Raw genomic sequence first — 14,182 nt, 5'->3', positions numbered from 1 at the left:
ACACTCCTTCGAGCGCCCGCACTTACGAGGGTCTATTTTTGGGCGTCATTACCGACCTCTCCTTTGTATATATAGTTATTTCTACCTATTTTTGAGAGAGGAAAGTTTTTAGTTTTAGATTGAATTTGATAGTTAGTTTTTGGGGAGAATTTTAGAGAGAGAAACTCAAGAACTAGAGAGAGAAACTCATGATTTTTGGTGATTGCTCAAGGATTCCTCATTGTATTTGATCTTTGGATTAAAGTTTTGTAAGGATCTTCTTCTTGATTTCAATACAAGTTTGATTTTAGTTGATTTCATTAGTTTTTCATATTGTTGATGATTGATTTGGATTTTGATTGAATTTTGATTGATTTTGATTGATTGTTGGTTTAATCTTTGAATTCAAGTATGTTGATGATGGAATTGATGATTGTTGTAGTTTTGATCTCCATTTCTATGGCTAGTGAGTAGTTTCCTAGCTAGGGAGATGGTGAAGCATGTATGAGTGATGGAATAGTGTAATTTGGGGATAATTGATGGAGTTGATGATATGATTAAACTTGGTTGATTTTTCATGTGCATGTGTGTGATTAATTGAGGTTTGGCCATCTTTGATTAATACACTAGATTGCATTGTAAGCTTGCTATGATACGGACCATTGATTAGTGAACTTGCAATTTCACGATTGAGGTGCTTTGTGACGTTCCCTAGTTAGTGTTTAGCGTAGTTGACGCTAGTTAGACCTCTAGGTGAACCACCTTAGTATGCTCTTTTGGATACATGATGATTTTCCTTCATATCGCTTGACTTAGTCGGTTTGACCTCCCAAATTACCGTTTCCATTATGATTGCATGTGGATCCATTGCCCTAGTGTCTTAGATTGATTTAATACAAGTTTGCATACCTAGTTAGCCTTAGTTCTACCTCAAACCCCTTCTTGATTCCGAAATAGCTTGATCTAGACTTCGTGCACTTGATATCCATTCCCTTGGGTTCGACCTTGACTTGCCACTACGCTAAATAGGGGTTAGTTAAGCTACAAATTTTGTTTGATAGGGTGGGGTGGTAGACCAACGACCTACCGTTCTCCGTCCCATCAAAATGGCGCCGTTGCCGGGGAATGGTGCTTGAGTGCTTGTTGTTTTTGAGTCTATTTCATTTTGATAAAATACAAAAAGATTTTACACTTTAGGCTACACTTGTAGCCGTGCTACTAACATTTTCTTTGAGTTTTGTGTGTAGATCCCAAGTCATGGGAAGTAATTCAAGAGTTACCTTGAAGGAGCTTGGAGTGCCCGGGGCTTATAGGTATGAGAGCGCCATAGCTCCACCTATATCACCGGAGAATGACTTTGAAATTAGGCCGGAAATGATCACCCTAATTGAGAGGAGACAATATAGTGGGGCAAAGAACGAGAGCCCATTGAACCATCTTAAGGAGTTTGAAAAATATTGCAACACTATCAATGTCAATGGAGTTTCTCAAGAGTTTATCCGCCTTAAGTTGTTCCCTTTCTCTCTCATAGGAAGATCTTTGGAATGGCTAGACAAAGAAGTGAAGCCCAATTCCTTGAAGACATGGGATGATGTCACAAAGGCTTTCTTGTCCCGTTTCTACCCACCAAAGAAGACGGCGGAGGCTAGAGCCTTAATCCAAAGTTTTAAGCAATTGCCTAGAGAGAATCTCTATGAAGCATGGGAGAGATACAAGGACTACCAAAGGGAATGCCCTCACCACGGAATTCCAACATATCAAGTGATCCAAATCTTCTATAGAGGTTTGAGCTTTCAAGGTAGATCGAGCCTAGATGCCGGAGCCGGAGGGCCAATCATGAACAAGACGGAAGAAGAGGTTGTGGATGTAATAGATGATGTGGTAAGGAATTACATGGATTGGCATGATGTAGAGAGGGAATCGGCAAGCACAAGTTGCTCAACCGATCAATCTTATGTCATCAACGAATTGTCCACAATGGTCTCGGAGTTAGGAAAGGAGATGAATTCTCTCAAGAACAAGCTCGAGAGTCCTTCACAAGCTTCTAGTCTTCCCTCCCAATTTAAGGGGAGAGGTACATCTTCCTACTCTAACCCTCCTTTTGCTTCTTGTTGCATGATTAGAGAATGCTTGGCTTGTGATATGTGTGGAAAGAATGATCATGATGCTTCTAATTGCTCCAATGTTCCTTGTGATAGATATGATGGATATGAGAATGTGCATGTGAATTGTGATGATAATAATGATTTTGGACCTAGATTTAATGCTCAAAAGATTGTTGGGAATAGGAATTATCACAATAATGGGAGGTATGATAATTACAACCAAAAAAGTGGTAATGGTAACCGTGTGACCCAAGAATTTTGTGGTAACCATAACAACTTTTGTTGTAATGATCAAAGCTATGGCCAAGAATATGGGGATCATGACCAAGGTTATGGTAACCATAATCAAAATTCCGGCCAAAATCATGGTAAGGGTAATTGGAGTAATCAAGGTAGGGGAAATTTTCAAAATGATGTTCAAAGAGATACCCCACCTCAAATTACTCCAAGGACTCAAAGCCAAGGTGATGATTTCCTTACTCAACAATCCCAATTGAATAGGCTAGAAAATTTCATGATGGATCAATCTAGGATGTTGAATGAATTCACATTGTCTTGTAACAAAATGTTTGAGGTCCTATTTACTCATGGAAAGATGCTTGAGAACCAAATTGTTCAACTAGCCAACCCTTTGAAAGATTGTGCTAGTCCATCTCTTTTTCCCTCACAAGAAGTTGATTCTAGGGAACCGATGTGTGCTATGACCACTAGGAGTGGTAAGGTTCTTAAAGAGAGTGTTCCTAAGAAGAGTAAGGAGAGTGAAAAAGAGAATGATTTGAGTGAAGAGAATAAGAATGAAGAGCCTAGCAAGATGAGTGAGGATTCCAATGATAAGCCTAAGGAGAAAGAGCGGAAGCAAGATGAGGTTTACAAACCTAGACTTCCTTACCCCCAAAAGCATAATAGGCATAAATTGGATGAGCAATTTGGGAAATTCATCGACATGCTTAAGCAACTTCATCTTACTCTTCCTTTTACCGATGTTGTAGAACAAATGCCAAACTATGCTAAGTTTCTTAAGGAAATTTTGAGCGGTAAGAGAGATTGCAATTTGGCGGAACCGGCGAATCTAGGGGAGTGCTTTAGTGCTTTTTTTCAAAGCAACCTACCCCAAAAGTTGAAGGATCCCGGAAATTTCTCCATACCTTGCAAAATCAAAGGAAAATTGTTTCAAAATGCTCTTTGTGATCTTGGTGCTAGTGTTAGTATCATGCCTTATTCCGTTTTTAAGAAACTTAAGCTAGGTGAACTTCTTCCATCCAATATGACCCTTCAATTGGCCGATCGGTCTATCAAGTTTCCTAAGGGGAGAGTTGAGGATGTTCCTCTCAAGATAGGAGAGTTCACCATTCCCGTTGATTTCATTGTGCTTGAGATTGCGGAAGATGACCATATCCCTATCATCTTAGGAAGGCCTTTCTTAGCTACCTCGGGAGCCTTGATAGATGTTAAGAGAGGTCGTATTACCTTGAGAATTGGTAAGAATGAGGAAAGTTTTGATTTGAAACCAACACATGAGTCTTTGTCCCTTGTAAAAGGAATTATGTGTGTTAATTCCCCTCGCCCTATTGATGATGTATTCACTATTGATTCTTCACATACCGATTTTCTTGAGAATTATGATGATATGCTTTTGAGTTGTGATAGCAAGAAAGTTAGTGAAGATAAAGTGATGATTCCCAAGCTTATGGACGAGGAGGAAGTTGATATTCCTCATTGGTTTGAACTCGATCCTCAAGATGAAGGTGATCTTTCTATGAGTTTAGATGGTGAAGGACCATTTACGAAGAAAAACAAGGCAAAGAAAAGAGCACGAGCTTCTAAGAAAAAGAGAAAGAGAATGAAGTTGAGGAAAGAAAAGCTCGCATTCGAAAGGTCTTTGCATGAAAGCTTATCAAGCAACAACGGAAAGTTGCTAGAAGATGAAGAGGAATTTGTTCTTTCTACTACCTTGAAGAAGGTGGTGTTCTTTGACCCTCCATGATTTGGAGGAAGGGTCGAGCTTAGGACCTTAAGCAAGCGCTTCCCGGGAGGCAACCCAGAGATTCTAACTTTTCCTTTTGATTTTTGAGTTCTCTTATTTTTGTTTCTTTTATTACTTTTTCTTTGCTTTCACTTTTCTCCTTGTTTGGATTTTTAGGATGAACTTTGCGAGATTGGATTTCTTCAAGAATGCATGGTGAATGGAAGGTGTTCGTGGCGCATATCATATTTTGTTCGATTCCAATCGAAATTCGAGGTAAAAGGGGTAAGAATTTTAGAGAGGTAAGATAGGAATTTCATGTTTTAAAGGTTGGAGGAAGTTGATACTTAGTGAATTTTTGAGGTGTGCACATTAATTTTCAACTTTGAGGACTTTGAAAATGATTTTAGCTACTGCCTATGTTGTTCCTCATCACCATCATGATTCATGTGCGCACCAAAATAGGCAGTAAGTATCAAATTTTTGAGAAAAAGGAGGGAAGGGGCACGAACAGGGATGTGCGGCCGCACACGAGGCATGTGCGGGCGCACAGCCTGCGTGTGCGGGCGCACACAAGTCCTGTGCGGCCGCACATGGCTGGACGTGCCATATAACTTCTTCTTCCTCCTTTTTCCCCTCATTTCCTCATTGCATCTCCTTCCTCGCGAGGATTCCCCCTTTCAAAACCCTCCTCACTTGTGTACACTCCTCACTCACCATTCACCATCAAAAATCCCTTGGATCCAAATCTTGTAGTTTAGTTTAGTTATTTAGTTTGCTTTTATTTCCTTTAGTTGTATATATTACTTGCTTTGGTTATTTTCTTTTATTTGTTGTTTTCTTTTCTTTGTTTTGAAGTTACTAACCATTTTCTTTGTTCATAGTTTCTTTTATTTCTTTTTCTCACTTGGTTCCTTGAAGAGCTTATGGATATGGAATGCTACGAGGTGGTTTCTTATTGCTTCGTTTATTTTTGCTATGCTTGGAATCCCGGTGAGACCTTTCTTATTTTTCTCTTTATTTTCCTTGGTTGCATAGAATAGGATTAGTTTAGGAGAAGTTGAATGGTTCGAGGATGGATGCTTGTTAACACGTAATGTGTTTGGGATCGGTGAATTTGTTGTCTATCGATCACTTGTTTGTCGATTGGGATTTTTATGTGTTTAACATGCTTTCTAGACCTTGCATGATTTTCTCCTATGTTTTCCTTTCCTATGTCTCCATTTTCTTTTCTTTTACCTTCTTTTATTTTACCTTTTTCTCTTATTTTCTTTTATTTTTCTTTTTGTTTTTTGATGTGATTTTGAGGCATTGGTTTTCATTTCTTTTCTTTTAAGATGAACATTGTACATTGGACTTGTCTTTTGCATGACTTTCTTCCTAGGTTGTAAAGGTATGCACGGTTTGAGACTATGTTTGGTTGACTCTAGGATAGTGTATGCTATGGTAGTTGGTTTGAACTAGGAGGATCATGAAGCCGGATTCTACTTGTTTGTGGTATGTTGGTAGTTGCTTCCTATAGTTGATTTGACACCATTGGTGAGTTTTTGCCACAACCTTGTGAGTTTACTTGTTTTTCTAGCCTTCAACATTCCTTGTATGAGCGGCGTGGATCCTTGACTATGCAAACCTAATCTAATAAAGCTTGATGTATGATTCTCAAACACGAGACCGAACTATCTAGGAAGGACAAAGGCATTTTTCGGGGTGGTATTTTTCATTTTTACTATATTTTGCTATTTTCTTTTATTTTGGGTTTATATTTGCCTTCTTGCAACCATTTGAGCCTAATCCCTTCTTTTCAAGCCACATCTTTAGTTATTTGACCTTTTGTTTCATTTTCTACCTTTCTTGATTTTTGTGAAGCAATATGATCATTTGAGATGAAGTTTGTGGTGGTTAAGTTGGAAATTTGGTTTTTATGAAAGCAAGATTGTGTTATGATTTCTTTGTGAATAATGGCAAATGAGTACGAGTAAAAGCCGTCCTATATTATAAAAGGCATGGACAAATAAATGCAAAAGTTGTAAAAGCCGTCCAATGTTAAAAAAGGCAAGGACTTTGCAATTACATTATAAAAAACAAAAAAAAAAAATGTGAAAAATGAAAAATTCAAAAACATTTTGATGTGAGTTTTCTCCCTTTTTGAGCATTGAGGACAATGCTCCATTTTAGCTTGGGGGAGAAGTGTTCTCACGCTTTTTGTATATATTTTTGTGAGTATAGCTTCGAGTAAGCTTGGGGGTGTTGTTTTTGTTTGGTGACAACTTAGTCTTGGTGTAAAGATATGCGCAATCTTTGCTTCACTATTAGGAATATCACCAAATTTTTAAATTTTTAGCCTACCTTCACCCTTTATGCCTTACGTTACAACCTTGGGGAAAGACCTTTCGACCTAGATAGTTGAGTCACTATTCGGGGGAGGGCATCATGGGTCATTGCCTAAGGAAAGGGGATGCATAGTCAAGATGTCGAGTAGCCTAAAAATATTTCTTTTTCCGGTTCCTTCGAGGAATCATTGGGACACTCACTAAAGGGAGATTTGAGACTAGTGGGAAGAACGCGGTAAGATTGTTTGGGATGAAAGTGAATTGTGATAACTAGTTCCTATGCCTAGCATACCCTATGTTTCAATCAACCTTGGATATCTTGAAACGTGCATACCTTAACTACTTGAGAAAGATTGACATTCATTTGCTTTATAGTCTTTATGTTGATTCATTTCGTAAAGGTTTGTTTTTCTTTCATTTTTCTTTCTTTTAATTCTTTGGTTTGCCTCATTGATGTTTGGTTGAGAGTTATGGGTCAAACTCTTAGGATACCCTTACGAGACCTCACTCGTCCTCATAGGCGACTTTGGGGTTTAAAGGGCTTGTTGTAGCTAAAAACAACCGTGATTCCTACGACAATGAGTTTTAGTGTATATTCTTATCTTGAGTCTTTCTTTTTCGTTTTTAATAAAATTTTCATCCTCTCTTTTTCTTGCTTTGTTTTGCTCGAGGACGAGCAAAAGTTTAGCTTGGGGGAATTTGATGTGTGACATTTTTGGCACTCATTTGGTTCCTTTTTGGATGATTTTTATTTCATTTTATCTCTCTTTTCTTTAGTTTTCCTTAGTTTTATTCTTGTTTTCTTCATTTTATGCTTTTTGTAGTTAGTTTCTCTTTTTCATGTCTTTTTCTAGCTTACTTGTTATTTTTCTCTTTTACTTGCTTTTTATCCTTTGATTGAAGGTTGTGATTGATTGTCCAAGGATTCCCGGGCTTCCTTTCTATAGTTTTCCATTGATTTTCATGCCTAAAGCTTGTGCAAGAAGTTTCAAGTCAATGAGAGGTTCAAGGAGCATGCTTCAAAGTCTTGTTTATGCCTTCCTCATGGCTCATTTTCTTCAAGAAATTCAAGGAAGTTGCTGCCTACCTTGTCCTCCATCATCATCATCTAGGATGCGTGCACCTCGTGAGCAAGGGCAAAGAAGAAAGGAGGAAGCTGCAGCTATGTGCGGGCGCACTTGAGGAGTGTGCGGCCGCACATCTGTCGTGTGCGGCCGCACATCAGGTGTGTGCGGGCGCACATTCCTGGGTACACTCCTTCGAGCGCCCGCACTTACGAGGGTCTATTTTTGGGCGTCATTACCGACCTCTCCTTTGTATATATAGTTATTTCTACCTATTTTTGAGAGAGGAAAGTTTTTAGTTTTAGATTGAATTTGATAGTTAGTTTTTGGGGAGAATTTTAGAGAGAGAAACTCAAGAACTAGAGAGAGAAACTCATGATTTTTGGTGATTGCTCAAGGATTCCTCATTGTATTTGATCTTTGGATTAAAGTTTTGTAAGGATCTTCTTCTTGATTTCAATACAAGTTTGATTTTAGTTGATTTCATTAGTTTTTCATATTGTTGATGATTGATTTGGATTTTGATTGAATTTTGATTGATTTTGATTGATTGTTGGTTTAATCTTTGAATTCAAGTATGTTGATGATGGAATTGATGATTGTTGTAGTTTTGATCTCCATTTCTATGGCTAGTGAGTAGTTTCCTAGCTAGGGAGATGGTGAAGCATGTATGAGTGATGGAATAGTGTAATTTGGGGATAATTGATGGAGTTGATGATATGATTAAACTTGGTTGATTTTTCATGTGCATGTGTGTGATTAATTGAGGTTTGGCCATCTTTGATTAATACACTAGATTGCATTGTAAGCTTGCTATGATACGGACCATTGATTAGTGAACTTGCAATTTCACGATTGAGGTGCTTTGTGACGTTCCCTAGTTAGTGTTTAGCGTAGTTGACGCTAGTTAGACCTCTAGGTGAACCACCTTAGTATGCTCTTTTGGATACATGATGATTTTCCTTCATATCGCTTGACTTAGTCGGTTTGACCTCCCAAATTACCGTTTCCATTATGATTGCATGTGGATCCATTGCCCTAGTGTCTTAGATTGATTTAATACAAGTTTGCATACCTAGTTAGCCTTAGTTCTACCTCAAACCCCTTCTTGATTCCGAAATAGCTTGATCTAGACTTCGTGCACTTGATATCCATTCCCTTGGGTTCGACCTTGACTTGCCACTACGCTAAATAGGGGTTAGTTAAGCTACAAATTTTGTTTGATAGGGTGGGGTGGTAGACCAACGACCTACCGTTCTCCGTCCCATCAAGGTCGAGGACCCTATTTATAAGAAAACAGTCCGGAAAATCATAGAATTTGATAAGGAATAAAACTCCACGCTGTCGCCAGGAATCAACTCTGTCGCGCGGCGACAGATTTGTCGTTTGGCGACAACTTGTATTAGCGCGTTTTCCTTCACGCGGAATCCGATCTTTAATCAACTTGATCTACGGAATCCGTACAGAAGATAAAATATATATTTTTAAGATAACAAAACGATATTTTATTCCAAATAAAAATCTATTAAAGATAATTAATTATTAAATCTAATAATATTAGAATTAAAAAGAACTTTCTAGAAACTTCTAGAAAACTATAATTAATCCTAATAATTTTAGGAATAATAATTAATATTGGGCCCTCCTCTAGATCATTGGGCCGTATTTAAATAATTAACCAGGCCCTGTTTAGTATTTTGGCCATAACTTCCTCAATATGCATCGGAATTGATCTTATAATATATCATTGGAAAGGTCTCTTCGAGCCCCATCCATCTACACTATTATTGGACCTTAATTATGGACCAAACTAAACTGGTTCGGCTATTTTCAAATAAACAAAGTCGTTTTCAAAAACAGAGAGAAAAGAATTTAATTAAAACTAAACCGCAACACTTGACTTTCAAACCACTTTCACCTAATTCGATAATAACACAACGTGAAAGGCGTTCATCACTGGGTTTGGTTTTGGGGAGACACAAATGGGTATCTACAGAAGCCCCCACTTTGATTGAGTTTGGAGAAACTTAAGTTTCGAAAACAAAAGTCAAAGTATCGATAGGGACGGAGAATGATTCAAAACGTTATGCGATTCCAAATCATTCTTATAACGCCGATACCTGCAAACTAATCATTAGTTAAACAGATAAAAGATTTAAGAAACGCGTATCTTGCACCGTCGAGCACGCGTCTCTGAACGTAATCATTTGCTGTTGCTTCATTTGTTGTTTGTGACAACCTCCATAGTGCCTCGTGAACGCCATCATTGAAGATAACCGTATGTCGTCGCCTTCAATATTCTTGGTGACAATCCTCCACAGTATTTCGGGAACATCGTCGAAAATAACTGTATGTCGTCATCTTCAGGTTGTGGCCGTACGTTGCCACGGCAGTGCATCGCCGCTGTAGACAATCTCTTCTTTACCTTGAGGGACCGTCGAAGTTGACCTTGCTTCGCCATCTCCAAAATTTGTGACAACTCTCCACATCCTAGGGAACGCTGTCTATCATTGCTGCTACATCTCGAGCTTTTCCTTGAATCATGGTGACAACCTTCACAATCATAGCGAATGTCGTCGAAGACCGCCTCATCACGAACCGCTCTTCTCAAATATAGGTGACAACTTCCACAATCTTAGCGGGCATTGTCGAAGACCGCCTCATCTTGTGCTATCTTCTCAAATCTTGGTGACAACTTCCACAATCTTAGCGAATGTTGTCGAAGACCGCCTCATCACGAACCGCTCTTCTCAAATATAAGTGACAACTTCCACAATCTTAGCGGACATTGTCGAAGATCGCCCATCTCGTGCTATCCTCTCAAATCTTGATGACAACTTCCACAATCTTAGCGAAGGTCGTCGAAGATTGCCCATCTCGTGCTATCTTCTCAAATCAAGTGATAACCTTCACAATCTTAGCGAAAGCTATCAAAGACCGCTTCATCTTGAATCGTTCTTCTCAAATCTAATAATAACCTCCCCAATCATAGTGAAAGCTATTGAAGGTCGCTTCATCTCAAACCGTCCTTCTTAAATCCAAGTAATAGATTCTTTTTAATCTTAAAGCCCCCTGTTGAAGGCTTCGTCATCTCGAATCTTCAAATCTTCTTCCATCCTAGGAAATCGTTGTGAACCGTTACTTTAGTGCTTGTGATGAGCCAATACTTAGGCGCTTTAAGCTAAGTGAGACGATCTTTTGTTAGGTCGATCACTCATTGTTGTTGTAATCGAGCCGACTACTAAATCATGTCAAATTGCTTATAGGGGCTAACTGGCGTACCAAGGAACCCAAACTACTAAAATAGACCCGCAAAGTCATAAAGAGGGGCTCAGTATTCTGTCACCGCTCCAGCGTTGGCCGGAGACACCTGTCGCGAGCATTTGCATCTGTCGCAACACGACAGAGTCTGTCGCCTCGCGACAATTCTGTCGTTTGGCGACAGAATCGGGGTTTTAAAACCCGTCTTCTTCTTCTTTCTCATTTCTACCGCTGCTGCTGCTGTTCATTGCTCGGTTTCATTTTCTTGCTCGCTGGAGTGTACCTGCATCTATATTTATGACTATAGGACTTTGTTCATATTTATTATCTTAGGGTTGACCTAAGGCTTAGTGTTGCTTGACTCATTGATTTGACATGACTCAACTCAAAGCTTTTGACACATGTGTTAGACTCAACTCGATGTGAACTTTGACTTAATGATGACTCACTATGTGTGACTCGTGTGTGCACTGGACTTGATGTGTACATGACTCAAAAACAAAAAAATTTCCGTCATTTTTGTAGAGGGTACCGACTTTCTCCCGAAAAAAGAAAGACGCGAAAAAGAATCGAAGTGTTAAATGGTGCATGTTGAATGAGCTTAATCAAGTAAATGCATTTGATACTATCCCTCAAGGTGCAAGGATTAATTCCTCCTAAACTATCTTAGTTGACTCGATTATGAAAGTATTTAGGTAACTTAGGCATGGAGGCTAAGCACTTCATACTTTGATACAATGATGATTATAAGTGATGAGTGATGTGTGATATGACAAAGCATGCTTCAACGTTATGTTAAGATTTCATGACAAAGGGTTCCTAATTGGAAGTCTATTTGGTCATGTATCCGTGCAGTGTGTGAAAGTGCACTAAGTTTAGGCCGCAAAGGCTAAGTGTATGGAAAAGTATTATTTGATAAGAGTCAAATAATGATGACTCTTAGGCTAGGTAGGCTAATGATGTAAGGATCAAGCCCCCAAGTCTAGCTCTAAGTAAATAGGGATGAGCATTGGAAATCCCTTGATATGATCATGGTGTAAGTGTGTGAACGTGAAAATGAATGCATTTTTATTATGGCCGCACCTCAATATGAGGTTGCCTATGTATCCGTTAGGAATCAGGCCGAACGTAGCTCTAGCCGAACCTCGCACAAGTGTGTGTATACCTCAAAAAGGTCTTTTAAGGGTTGTAACGTGGTTAGGCTAAAGGTTAGAGAAGAAGGGGATAAAGGCTCAAGACCCTAGATAAGCCCCCAAGGTGTGCAACCTTGCTTTTGAATCTTTGTATTTTTTATGCTTGAGTTTTCTCATTTTTGAGCTTTTTTTCTTTTTTGTTTTTGCTCTTCTTTTTTTTGCTTTTTGCATTTTTCATATTCGCATTTTTTTTAAAAGTGTGGACAATCTCGATCATGCGGTCTATCACTCACTTGGCATTCATGTTTCTCAGGCACGGTACCGAGCACTCGATAAGAAACGCAATCTGAGACATGTTCTTATCAAAGATATTTTCATATCAAAGACATTGGAACACTTGCCCTTTTGTACACTTTTATTCATTTTTGCTTATTTTTATTTTATTTTTTTGAGATCACTCAAGCTTTCATATTTGGAACTTGCATAAGTTACACACCATCCCATCCCAAGGTTAGTAGATGTGGGTTGAAAAAATGAAAGGTCTATCGTTAGACGAGGCTCAAAGTGGTTTATCAAGAAAAGGATTATATATTTGAAGGGTGAAAATGATATGACATGGCTACAAGGGGTGCCTCAAATCATTGGTATACCTTGTGCTTAATTCGGCGTTTTTTTTTTTTTTTTTTTTTTTTTTTTTTTTTTTTTTTTTTTAATAATGCAATGATCATATGCAAGAAATTAAAATGCTCATTTTATTAAAGGGGAACAAAATAAAAAAAAACCTATGTAATAAATCTAAGGTAGACAAAGGGTGCCTATGCTAGACTTATTGGGGAAAGGTTTGAAAAAAGAAGAAGAAAGCATGAAATCTTAGTGAGAATCTTGCCTTGTGTTTTGTCTCATCATTACTCCTTTTTTTATTATTATTATTGTCAATCACATGACTCGAACTCGATTCAACATGCATAGATGGGAAGATATCATGAAAGAATGAAGGGAATGATATGCATGGGGAAAGAATGTAGTAAGTGGGAAGATGATGGAGATGGAGAAGTATTGAAGGATTAGGAATAGAATGAACCCCCCAATTCAAATGACGGAAAAACGACTCATGCATGAACCTAAGACATGGTCATGATGACATATACAAAGTGTGTGATAGTGAGTTTAGGTGACATGTTAAGACTTGTGTCATGACCATGTGGCTAGACTATGTGACTAGACTCAAGCAAAGACTAAGTTAAGACTTCACATATATGCATTAAACTGGACAGGCTGTGGTATTATAGTCATAACTTTTAATCTGTGACTCTGATTGGGACGAAACCAACGCCAAATTAAAGATAAAACCCAGGGCTACAGATCCATAGGTTGTACCACTCGTGGTTCTTCCTAGAACTCCGGCTATGACCAAAACAAGTTGACATATGTGCAGTATACGGGAATAAAAATCCGGGTTGACTCAAAGGAACTATGACTCGACTTTAGGCTTGTTCATTAGTTCAAATTAATTAATTAATTAATTAAACAAAGTCCTTTAGTCATTGGTTAGTTTATTTAGACTTAAACACAAGTCAAACAAACGGTTAACACATATATAATATATACAAGCAAGGGTGCACAAGTAGTTCACATAGTCATAATATGATGCAATGAGTTTGCAACCTAACCATCGCTCTAGTTCTCTAAAGTTCAAGGATATGGGTTAAGTCAAAAAGGTCCATGGTTATGAATCCATATGCATTGCACACAAGCCTACCGGGAGGGTTGGAGCGAATGGACAGGATTCCGCGAGTTCGTGATGAAATCGAACTCGACTCCATGGTTTGGTGGATTCACAAACTTTACACGTACCCAAATCTGAACTTTGCACATGATAGTGGGATATTCCATTGGGCAGGTGAAGCAGGAACCCCCAGAGGGTTATTTCCATATGTAGAACACATATGGGTTCAGAAAGGTGAGAAAAGGACTCAATCAATAAGCAAAATCAAGCCAACAATGCTAGAAATGGTCAAAGCAAGAAGGCAGACCCCTGGCTCGGTATTGGAAGAACTTGGCGCCAGACTACAGGGACTGTCGCCGCAAAAAAGCTCCTGTCGCCAAGCGACAGAAACTTTTTACGAGCGACAAGCCCTGTTTTCTAAACGCTAGTTCCTACATGCCTTGGCAAGTTTCTGTGTTCTTCGAATTTTCCAGATTTCGCATCATCTTTTCGATTCTAGTCATGAAAGATATTTCTCAAATTTCCTATGTGTAAAATTCCTATGGATTGACTCATGGGGTGCTCCCATGAGGACCTTTTAATGCATATGACAATAATGTTAATCAAATTACGCACATGAAA

At 38.6% G+C, this 14,182-nt stretch overlaps 1 non-coding gene across 1 annotated transcript; it reads right to left on the bottom strand.

Moving 5' to 3' along the window:
• Positions 1–1,621: 1,621 nt before the first annotated feature.
• Positions 1,622–1,727, bottom strand: LOC145577220 (small nucleolar RNA R71). The gene has a single exon (XR_014098687.1). It is a non-coding gene; the product is annotated as a small nucleolar RNA R71 (small nucleolar RNA).
• Between the last annotated feature and the right edge of the window lie 12,455 nt (positions 1,728–14,182).

This window comes from Chenopodium album, chromosome 13 (genome assembly GCF_948465745.1).
Source record: "Chenopodium album chromosome 13, dcCheAlbu1.1, whole genome shotgun sequence".
NCBI classification, from domain to species: domain Eukaryota; kingdom Viridiplantae; phylum Streptophyta; class Magnoliopsida; order Caryophyllales; family Amaranthaceae; genus Chenopodium; species Chenopodium album.
Note: the sequence above shows the minus strand (reverse complement) of the source record. Positions and strands in the feature narration are given on the sequence as shown.